The sequence below is a fragment of the Rosa rugosa genome, chromosome 1 (genome assembly GCF_958449725.1).
Source record: "Rosa rugosa chromosome 1, drRosRugo1.1, whole genome shotgun sequence".
NCBI classification, from domain to species: Eukaryota; Viridiplantae; Streptophyta; class Magnoliopsida; order Rosales; family Rosaceae; genus Rosa; species Rosa rugosa.
The window spans coordinates 28,089,905-28,098,708 of record NC_084820.1 but is presented as its reverse complement, the minus strand read 5'-3'; the positions used below and the strand labels follow the sequence as shown (position 1 = coordinate 28,098,708).

The 8,804-nt window shown below is 38.5% G+C and overlaps 1 long non-coding RNA gene across 4 annotated transcripts; it reads left to right on the top strand.

Moving 5' to 3' along the window:
* The first annotated feature begins 4,343 nt into the window (after window positions 1–4,343).
* Window positions 4,344–8,401, top strand: LOC133730864 (uncharacterized). 4 transcript variants are annotated; one of them, XR_009856668.1, is made up of 9 exons: window positions 4,344–4,862; window positions 4,999–5,122; window positions 5,206–5,509; window positions 5,601–5,666; window positions 6,275–6,334; window positions 6,580–6,666; window positions 6,774–7,071; window positions 7,232–7,325; window positions 7,494–8,401. It is a non-coding gene; the product is annotated as an uncharacterized LOC133730864 (long non-coding RNA). The 4 variants fall into 4 exon arrangements; XR_009856669.1 differs by having other exon boundaries at window positions 6,580–6,892; window positions 7,024–7,071; XR_009856667.1 differs by having other exon boundaries at window positions 6,580–6,941; window positions 7,024–7,071.
* The last annotated feature ends 403 nt before the right edge of the window (window positions 8,402–8,804 follow it).

Below are 8,804 nucleotides of genomic sequence, written 5' to 3'. Positions count from 1 at the left end.
TCCCGTACTTAATGCCGGTCAAGGCCACTAAGCCGAATTTCCTCAAGTGTATTCACATTTTCGGTTAGGACAAATATGAACTCTCTAACTCAGAAATTAATTAGTACCTTATCAGGGCTACCAAAACATGAACTAAAGGCGTAGAGCTCTAGAAATTAGGGATTTAAGCATGCAATAGTTACAACCTAAAATGTAACGATTACTTAGTTCTCTACCTAATGCCGGTTAAGGCCACTAAGTCAATTTCTCTCATTTGGTATCCATTCTTCCGACTTAGGCAAGAATGAACTCTCTAACCCTAATCATTATGCCTTGTTAGGGCCACAATGTGTAGGATTAAAGGCGAAGGGCACAAGAAAATAGAAACTTAGGCAATCATTCATTCTCGATTAAGCAACTACTTGACACACCACACTAATTACATGAAGCTAGTGAACAAAAGAACCACCAATTGTATCACACAACACAAATCTCAAAACATAACAAAGAGAGTGGTCAATTCCCTAAAATTTATGCATCAAGAATCAATTAACATAGTAATTAGAGTGCACCCATATGAAAATACATTATTTATCACTTCAAAATATGTTCATTACATCAAAATTGAGCTAGAGTTAGAAACCCTAGCTCCCAAAAGTAACTACTCACAACCCATATTAATGAACATCAAAATTACAAAATTCAAATAGCAAAGAGTAGAGAAGTGTAGGAGAAAACAAAGATAGTCACAAATAGCTATGAAGCTAGCATGACTAGCCTTGAATTACAACCCCACAAAATACTCAAATCTTGAATCTTGAATCTTGTAGAGATTGAGCTCCTTGATAGATCATTGAAGCTTTGTGTGAGTAGTTCTTCAAATCTCAAAAGAAATTATAAAGAAAAGAGGAAAAATGGAGGGGAAGGAGGGAGAGGGCAGCAACCCTTCCCTTTGGAAATTTGGTTCTGTGTAGAGGATAATTAGGTCGTGGTCTCCATATATGTATATATAGGGTGCTGTTCGTGTAGAAAGGAATGGATCAGGTCAATGGTTGGAGTGTAGCCACGTGGTGAAGAAAAAAAAAAAGAAGGGTTGGTCAGCAAGGTTTAATTAAGCAAATGGTTTGCTTAATTAAATGGTCAACACGTGTGCAGCATCATTTCCTCTTTTATTTTTCTTTTATTTATTTATTTCTTTTCTCTTCCACCAACTGGCAACACATGGGCTTCACACTCTGATGACGTTGACCTTGGTCAACACATTGATCGACCGTTGATTTTTCCTATCATTTTGTCGGAAACTCTAATTTGCTCTAATGTCTAGCCATTTTTCCTTGATTTCCGCAACTCCGCTTATTTACTACAAAATAAATAAAAATTGATTAATTACATTATAATTAACTTAAGGATTAACTTAATTCTAGTATTTAGAATGCAATTACACGCATAAAAATGCGTGTAATCAGCGACTATGGTCTATTCTGTAGACCTCCAAGATATCACGGTCTTTACCCATGGTGAACACTTAACCAGTTTGGGAATGACGTTTGTGTTGGTCAGAGAGATACCCAATATCAGCAAAACCTTCCAAAACACATGTCGTTTTGGGATGAGGATAGTGGACGCAGGCCAGTGTTGGCGGCGTTCCTGGTGTGTGATGGGTCCGAATCCATCATCTCTCTATAGGGATAGAACAAGCTCATATCAATCGTACATCTCAAGTACCAAAAGATATCTTTTACACCAATCTAATGACGTCACGTTGGCACAAAGCTATACCTTAGCTAACAAGTTCATGGCAAATGAGATGTCCGGTCTTGTGCATTGAGCTAAGTACAATAATGCGCCTATTGTACTCAAGTAAGGCACTTTTGCCTCTAGCACATCTTCATCATCATCTTTCAGACGAAGAGGATCCTTTTCAGGATCAAGACTACGGACGATCATGGGGGTGCTTGATTGAAGGTTTGACCTTGTCAAAATACCTAAGCATCTATCAACATGATGCTCAAGTTCCAAACCGAGACATATTCGTGTTCTCCCAAAATCCTTCATCTCAAACTCGGATTTTAAGTGTTCAGCGATTTCCCTTAACTCTCTAAGGACTTCCAATGAAGATCATTTCCAACATGAACCGTGATAGAATCCGAAACTTGTTATGGAAACGCGTGGGCATATCCCTTCCCAATCAAGTACTCACTTTAGTGAGCGTTTCAATCTTATTGCAAACGTGCTCCGTGGTCTAGAGCCACTGACTTGGGTAAATGAAGTTCACCATGAACCTTCATGTATATTCCATATCTAGATCCCCATATAGATACGTAGTGACCACATTCGTAAACTGCATGATCATTTATTTGGAAACTACTAAACTGACAGGGTAGTGGAGTGCAATGACATCCATTACGAGAGAATATATCTCATCGTAGTCGATTCCATGGCGTTTTGTGAGAAGCCTTGCGCCATAAAGCGAGATTGTCATCTCTTTTTCTCATCACGCTTTCTAACGAAGACCCATTAGTCAATAGGTTTTATGTTAGGAAGTGTTGGCATCACTAGCTCAAAAACCTTCCTCTTCGTTAGAGAATCCAACTTAACCTGGATCACATCTTTCCATTTAGGCCAAATTTCTCTACGTTGGCATTCATTCATCAACGGAGCGTGGTTCGATATCATCGGACTCAACAAACTCATGCACAACGAAATACGCAACTACATCATCAATTATGATGGAGTTTCTATCCCACGTCTCATGTACACTAGTGTAATTTTCAAAGAGCTCTATATTCTCAGGAATAGGTTCTGACGTTGAGGCGTCCCCCAACGGTAACCTTAATCCAGAAGATTCTCATGAGACGGATTTTGAGTGTCGATGGTTAAAGGATTGGGTTGTGCCAATGTATCCTTCGAACCCACGAGCCTCCCATGCATCCTAGTTGGGGTCATGGCCTGTAACGCCAGAGTGCCACTTTCTTTGGCGTTGGCGCCATGACTACCTTCGTGTAGGGTGGCGCTATGTCCTCTCATAGGGACGTCCTTCCTTGCAGGCATATTTATAGCAGATGTGTGATCTCGTCACTTTAACAGGGATCGAGATGAGACATAGTGGGGACAGGCCACGACAATTCCTGTCGTTCCTACTGAACATCAGTGTCCTTATCTCCCCCTAACGATTGGAAAACTGTCTCATCAAAGTGACAACCCGCAAATCTAGCGGTAAAGAGATCGCCTTGCAAGGGCATTAAGTGGCGGACGATTGTTGGAGTCTCAAATCCAACGTAGTTGCCCATTCGTTTGTAAGGACCCATCATAGAGCGCTATGGCGGCGCAATTGGCACATAAATGGCACACTCAAAGATGCGTAAGTATGATACTTGTACCCAGTCACTAGCTGTAACGCAGAGGGAGATTGAGTGGCGGTGGGTCGTGGACGAATTAGCATGGCTGCATGCAATATTGCATCACCCCAAGTGGATATAAGGAGATTGGTGCGCATTACCAATGTCCTGACTACCATCGTAGTCATTTCCGCGAGACCATTTGGGTGTGTACATGGGAATATGATGTCCAACATCAGTTCCATTGCAATAACCATCGAAAGTCTTCGATGTAAACTCACTAGTATCGTCAAGTCCAATTGACTGAATAGGATGATTCGGGGAGTGAGCCCGTTGTCATATGATATGTAATAGGAGTGTAGTATAAGCAGCATTTACAGGTAGACAATGGCACAACACATGACCAACGTGTTTGCGTGTCAACCAACATCATGAAATATTTAAGCGTCCGCAAGTTGGTTGAATCAGTCCACAGAATCCCTACGGATTCTATGTAAGAACAGAATGGGTATTTTCATATCCTTTGCATAGGACGGTCTCAGTCCTAATTTCCCTATGGAACGGGCTTTGTAAAACGAGCGAGAGGCCTTAGAATCAACCAATGAGGATTTTGGTTGGGCCTAAGCGTCTGAAACGCTATTTGAAGCAAAGTTGGTGATTGCAACATCACCTGGGGCGTCATCACCATGATGTACGCTATCCATGGCGTCATGGATAGGGACTGTGTCAGCCCTAGGTTGGTGGTGGACGGCGGCGGCGCCAGAGGCAGCGGCGGCGGTCACACTTAGTCCAAGAATCAACTTTTGATTCATGCTTCGTTTCGCTCGAAAGAAAGGATGTCCATGTGAAGTCTTTAGTAGACGGATCATCATATCATGACCAGGATGACCTATCCTGTTGTGACAAAGCCAATATATGTCTAAATCCAAGAGATCTTCTCTCATAACATTATTGGATTTAATAGCTTGAATAGTAACATAGAGTCCACTAGAGGGACACATAAACTTCTCTAAGATGCGCATTTGTTTGAAATCATTAGAGATATTGCAAAGGAACTCACACTACTAGAAAAAATGGATTCAAGGACACACACTTTATATGGAGTCCTTGAAGGTTTTTAAGGACACATAATGTTAAATTGAAAATTTTTAAGGGTAGAGAGTCTTTCAAGGACACCCATAAACTGTATGCCGTGTCCTAATATTGGGCTCCAACTGAAAAATTTAAATCCTATTGAAATACAAAAACGCGCGGTGCTGCAGCTATACTTAGCTTTTTCGATTCCCACCCGCAATTTCACTTCCCTCCTCCCCCAATTTTTGATTTCCCTCTTCAATTGAAACCTTTCCTAAATAGAGAAAAATGACTCATTCACTCTATTTCCAGTTCTTAGTTGTAATAGGAAAAAAAAAACTCGAGCCGAGAACAGATTCGATCTGGTTCGACTCGGCGGTGACTCGTAACAGACAGTTCAAGTCATACTGAGGTTGCTTGGTGTGAGACATACTTTGGGTTGACAGAATCTGGGAAGAGTTTCAGTACAAGGTGAGGTTACTCGATCCCCAATTTTTAATTTTTTTTTTCTTAATTTTTGGTTTTGCTATTGTTGGGTTGAATGTTCTGGTGTGTTACCAAGTTAGGAGAAGCTCCGTGAGAGAATGAACTAGAATTTGATTTTCAGGTGTGAATTTTAATCCCAGCAGCAAGGAGTATACGCACGGAGTAGCAATAAGATTTCGGTCATGTGAGCAGGTTGAGGGGAAAGACACTTACACTCAAGAAGAGATTGAGTGTAAAGACCACCGGTAAGACATGCTCATACTCATTAAACTGATAAAGGTTCATTAATTAATATAAAAAATAGGGGGCTCACTCTCTTATGTCTCAGCCTCTCTCCACAACTCAAGATCTCACTCAATGATATGAGGGAATGTCGGCACGAGAGAGAATCAGCAGAAGAAACCAATGTACGAAGGTGGAGAAGGATACGAGGTCAATGTATTTGTTTATATGTTGTGAAATAAAGTACTGTCACTCTGTCAGTATGAACATAGTGTTTTATTTGATTTGTTTGTGTCGTTTGATCGATCTGTTTCGATATGGCTGTCAATGAAGCTCTTTTGCAAAAGCTGGCCAAAATCTGATTTGCAAACATTATTCTCCCTCTTCTAGACCCTGCAGACTGCTTACTGGTAAGGAGAGGACGATCTCCTCAAGCAGTTAGTGATCTTTGTCTATAGCATAACTTAATTAGTTGACTAATATGGTGTCTACTTTTGTTAGATGCTTGGAGTCGAACGAATTGAGAGGTTATTACCGACTGGTATTTCTTTGAGTGGTTTTGGGGAGGTATGTTGTTGCTCAATATTATACTGTAAGTACTTAATATCATTTTACATGCAAATTGACTAAAAGCTAATGAACGACTATTAGTGTTCAGATGATATATATCGGTTTATATTATAGAATCACAGCATAGACCAACATTTTAAATTTAATATGCTACCAATTGGATGATGTGCATGTATGTAATCTAACTACATTAAGGGTTTCCACTTTTCTTTAATGACCGCTGTTTCTATGAAATTTTGGTATGGTATACACTCCTATAAATGGATTTTGGTTTTAGTTTCATAATCTCAGTTTGTTCATAGGACATTCTTTGATTGAAATGTTGTTCATTGAAATGTTATGTTGTAAAGCTGTAATATATCCTGTCCCTTAATTTTGTTTGTCATTACAAAAAGTTTTATTATCTCTGGGTGTTCAAATTTATGTTCAGGCGTTAAAGAGGTACCATCATCATTGACATATACGTGTTTTCAGCACCCAAACTATTATCTTTGGGTATCTAAGAGCAGTTGCTTGACTATGAAAGGATTTGGAAGTTTAAATTGCCTTAGGTCATATGTTGGGGCTTTGCGATTAATTTGGGTTTGTTTTGTTGGCAACTACAGGTGCAGAGAGGGAAACTCTATGTTGGATATTATGTGGCTATGACGTTTTCAGCTTCACTTGTGAGTGGCATGTAGAACCTTTAGTCTCTTTAACATAAGCTTATTTTTACTCCATCATATATCTTCTGTATGTTTTCTATCCTATTACTTATGTTGATATTGTTTCTCATGTTCCCTGTAATGAAATAAATAATAATAATAATGATAATGATAATGTATCCAACATATTTTTTTTTGGGTATTTGTTATGTAGTGAATATAACTTTAGTGACAATGTGATCAAAAAGCTGATTGCTAACTTACAGGATGAGCATCAACAAATTCAAGCAAACTGAGGTAATGGAGCTGATCTAACATGGTCTGAAGTTAACAATATGCCTTAGACCACCAAGGTAAACAATGCATGTACTCAAATCTTATAGCTTTGTCAAATAACTTTTCAGTTGAACTAATTTACATTATTGATCAAAATCTCTGTAATCAATGAAACTCTCTGAAGGGCGACTATTTTACCTTGGTTTTCAAGAAGGCTTCCCAGAGTTTTGAGATTGCTGGTACAACATTTTGTCTCCCACACCACATAACAAAAGCCAATGTTTACTGCACCAGTTTGACCATGTAATTCTAAGACATTTTTTCACTATTGTAGGATATAATATAGAGTAAGGTTGGTCTGTTAACTTGGATGTTGTTTTTATTCATCATGATCCAGAAGACTTTCCTGATCCTCAAAAGTTTGATCCTTCCAGGTTTGATGTATTAGCTTTTTTACAGAGCATTTAGGAAGGTCCTTGGAGGTGAGCTTGCATGCAATTTTTTATTTCCTAATAGCAACTGTTTGTGTACATACCTTATGTGTGTGTGTGTGTGTGTGTATATATATATATAGATATGATTTTTTACATACGAATTGTCATCATGTTAACCTAACCTAGGATTTACCATTTTTTTTCTTAGGTATGTGAGTGCTATGATTTTAATATTAAAAACTCAGAAGCTTCTTCTTCTTCTTGGCCTTCTGGGGTCTGGAACAAGCACTTTCTTCAAGCAGGTACAGCCTTATATTGCAAATTATTCTTTTCAGTACTATTGGTGATAAATAATTATTACATCTGATTATATTTTTGTGTGATATGTGTGATTATGTATGATGGATACCCACATTTAATGTAACTTCATTACTATATGGCTCATTGCCATGCCATCTTACTTCCATCAGGCCACAGATTGCTGTTATCATTTTCGAATGGATTCCAGAAAAACCACTTGCTTATCGGAATCAACTATCTAAGTTGGTTTCAGCTGTAATCATTTCAGTTTGAGGGGAAAGACACTTACACCCAAGAAGAGATTGATGTACTTCGAGTAGAGTGGGTAGAGTAGGTTGATGGGTATATCCAAGTTGCATGAAGTAAAATAGTTAGCATTCTGGTATGAAGTTATATATGTACGCAACATTCAGCTTTGAATTAAATTGGTCGAAACAATGGTAGTACTACATTCTAGATCTTGGACTTGTGGTGTTTGTAGGTTAATTACTTGTTTTGGATCCTAGACATGTATTAATGGATGGTCTCTAAATATATAAGGATTGCTTGTTGGCAATTTTGATAATGTATTTTCAAATGGATTTAATGATTCCATTTCCAGAACTTTAAGGACATGATATATGTGTTCTAGTATGGAAAACAGGACACCTATGGAAATGTATATTTGTGTCCTCATATGAATGTAAGGACTCTGTTTTCAGATATTTGAGGACACAATTTGCGTGTCATTGTATAAAAAAGAGGACACATTTCAGAGTGTACTTTTTGTGTCCTCTTAAAGATTTAAGGACTCTATTTCGAGAGCTTTTAGGACACAATTTATGTGTTCTTGTATGAAATAGAGGACACATTTGATAGTGTGCTTTTTGTGTCCTCTCATAGATTTAAGGACACAATTCATGTGTCTTTACATAGAAAAGAGGACACATATTAGGTAATATAAGGATGCAACTTAGGTGTCCTCTTATACATATAAGGACACCACATCCAAAGCTATTAGGACACATAAACCGTGTCCTCGTATAGATAAGAGGACACATTTTCTGTGTCCTTGTTTGGGACTTACGATGACTCCCGGATAGAGGACTCATTTTTAATGAGTCATTGTATGTATTAGAGGACACGGTTTCAACGTCCTTAAATCATGTTTTTTTAGTAGTGTCATTTCCGTTCTCTACATGCGTTTTTGCATGGAATCCGTTGGCTATTCATAGGTGCAAATGCATTTTTGCATGGAATTCGTTGGCTATTCATAGGTGCGATTTGCTCTAGGAGCGTAGAGAGTTTCTGTGACAGTAATCAAGGTGCCATTTGGCCAGGGGAACTTGGGCTATTCCATGACCATGAATTAATACTGATGGCCCAGCCATCGTAGTCATAATGTAATATGCTCAGAATCAAAATGGAGTCAAAATGAAAAGAACTCGAAATTTTATTCATAAGCCAACGGAGTTACATCATTGTCTCTTTGACCAAAGAAA